The sequence below is a fragment of the Protopterus annectens genome, chromosome 3.part0 (assembly GCF_019279795.1).
Source record: "Protopterus annectens isolate FY-2018-M chromosome 3.part0, PAN1.0, whole genome shotgun sequence".
Lineage (NCBI taxonomy): Eukaryota > Metazoa > Chordata > Ceratodontiformes > Protopteridae > Protopterus > Protopterus annectens.
In genome coordinates, this window is record NC_056731.1 from 226,201,777 (window position 1) to 226,204,276 (window position 2,500).

The window sequence follows — 2,500 nt, forward strand, 5'->3', positions numbered from 1 at the left end:
AGACCTGAATGAAACCCACGTGAGCAGGGGACACTGATTTACATTTCTCAAAAAAAAATTAAATCACATTTTTCATGAGATGATATCCAGGAATTATGTCTATGATTTTTAAAGGTAATTTGTGGTTATTGCTCTTGTGTCATTATAATTTTACTGTACACACACACTCATATATATCTTATATATATATATATATATATATATATATATATATATATATATATAAAGATAAATACAAAGTACCAAAACCACTATGGCTACAGGCATATAATGAAGGACTTCATTAAAATAAGTTTATATTACAAACATAAAATGACGAGCACTTTCGGGTAGAACCCTTTATCAAGTATAAACATCTAAAAAAATATTGTCATTAAAAAGTATCTTTTAGCCAATCAGAAAAAAGAATGCAAATAAAACATAACATTTGTTAAAATATCATTAGTTAAACAGAACAATTGCATCCTATCATATATTTTACATCCTGACAAATTAATCTATTCTCAATGGCAAAATAAAGATGGCAAAAACCAATAAGGAACAAGTATATGCTGGAAAAAGATTAGTGCTATCAAAAACATTCAGACTAATCTGTCTTCATTGGTCATATGGAGAACACAGTGACCAATTAAAATTATACATATCCAAATAGTTTAGTGCCGTTGCTAGGCACAGTGGCAAAAGTATCTATACTACTTCCTAATGCTAAATGTTCTTAAATATAGTTTCACTGTTCAGGGACCCAACTCACTAATTAAAATCATCCCATAAGCATAATATAATAAATAATGGAATATAGTATAACATTTGTCGAGATATCGTAAATTAGACAAAGTAATTGCATATAATTGAATCATTCACATATTCACAGTTAAACTGCCCTCATTAGTCGAATAAACAAAGTCAAAAGCCAATAAGGAATGGATGTATGCTGAAAAATCATTGGCACTATTATATACACTTAGACCAGTACATCAGCAAATATCAATCTATCTATGTTGGTCAAAAAGAGATACTTGATGACCAATCAAAAACATGTGAAACCAAACAACTCAGTGCTGCTGTAAAGCACAGAAGCAAATGTGCCTAAGAACATTGTCACACTTCGTATTCTTGGATATGATTTAACCATTCAAAGGCACAGCAGACTAATTAAAACCATTCCTATTTCATGTCCATACATATTATATACCATTAATCTAAAAAAACAAATAAATTGTATAGAAAATATAATTTGAATGATCAAAGCAGAACTCACAGACTTGTTCTCCCGCGAAGCATTTCAAATTGTGAGCCGACAACAATGCATCTTATTCTCCCAGGGCGCGAAGCATTTCAAATTGCGAGTGGATGACAATGCACGCATGGATGTGATGCATTATGGGACTGAACCCGTATCCTTTCTTAAAGAAGAATGCCAAGTCTTTCCTTAAAGAAGAATGCCAAAGTATTTTTTTTTTTTATTAAAAGAAAATTAATCTCCTGGCCAGCCGGTTCCAGGGGGGTGCAAGTGCACCCCCTTGCACCTGCCTGCGGGCACCCTTGCTTATTTGTAAGCAATGCATCTATCCATCTTATCAAGAGTATATCAATGCCTAGTTGTACTAATTTATTGATCAGTGTTTTGTGTATAACCCTGTCAAATTTTGAAGTAAAATCCACCCACCATTAAGGAAACCATGCTAAAAAAATTATCCAAAGCCAACCTCATGCTTCTTAAGAAAGAAGTGGCGAACCTCATGACACCCATGCAGATGGACAATATAGTTACGACTGCTGAATCCTACACAAATGCACTCTATAAGCACTTACACGAGTGCATGGATCATGCTATCCCAAACTGAACCAAGATGCTATCCTCCAAAAAAGGAAGCCAATGTGGTGGTGCCCTGCTATAAACAAACTCTACAGCAGAAGGAACAAACTGTTGCAAAAGAGAGTAAAATCCCATGAGTAGAGGAACTCCCTGGTCAGCCTCAGTAAGAAGCTGAGATCCCTTATAAGATCCTCCAAAACTAGCTACGAAAACAAAATCTCCACTGATTCTAAGGACAACCACAAAGCATTCTTTAGCTTTGTCAAGAATCTCAATGGCGACACCCAGATCTGATCAGAGTTACAGCACAAAAGGGCCTTACAGAAACAGGTGCTTGGTGCCAGAGCCATGAGTTCAAGCTCAATGCCAAGAAATGTATAGTTATCCCCTTTGGGAAAAAAATGTACCCATGAATTACCACTTTGGTGGCAGTACACTAAACACTGAAAGTGTGATAAGAGACTTAGGGACACAGGTTGACAGTGGTCTCACCTTAGATAACCGCATCACCACAACTGTCAGGAAATCCTTCTATGTGGCACACCTCATCACTAAGGGCTTTTCATCCAGAAAAAAGGAGGTCATTGTCCCCCTGTACTCATCCCTCATTAGACCCATTATAGAATACAGTGCCCCATTTGGTATGTACCTCTCAAGACATCTGCAACAACTGGAAAGGCTGCA